At 29.0% G+C, this 224-nt stretch overlaps 1 protein-coding gene across 2 annotated transcripts in view; it reads right to left on the bottom strand.

The window, feature by feature from the left end:
• The window catches only part of LOC119592718 (zinc finger and SCAN domain-containing protein 2-like), a 34,693-nt gene that overhangs the window by 13,490 nt on the left and 20,979 nt on the right, over window positions 1-224 (bottom strand). The gene's annotated exons all lie outside the window — the stretch shown is intronic.

The raw sequence follows: 224 nt of genomic DNA, 5'->3' as shown, positions 1-224 counted from the left end.
CTGAGTGAGTGTACTATTATGAGTATGTGTCTCTATCTGCCAGTGTAAAGCAGATCATACCCAAAGTCATACCCTAAATCAGTTGCAATGATCCCTTTGCCTTAAAATACTGCTTTCATTAAAGTCTCCATTTACTTGAATCATAATTTTATTTCATTAACATTTCACATATCATATTTGTAAAATAATGAATGGATAAAGTACAAATAAAATTAATATTCTAT

This window comes from Penaeus monodon, chromosome 30, assembly GCF_015228065.2.
Source record: "Penaeus monodon isolate SGIC_2016 chromosome 30, NSTDA_Pmon_1, whole genome shotgun sequence".
Taxonomy (NCBI): Eukaryota; Metazoa; Arthropoda; class Malacostraca; order Decapoda; family Penaeidae; genus Penaeus; species Penaeus monodon.
The sequence above is the reverse complement of the archived record's forward strand: the minus strand, read 5'-3'. Positions and strand labels throughout refer to the sequence as shown.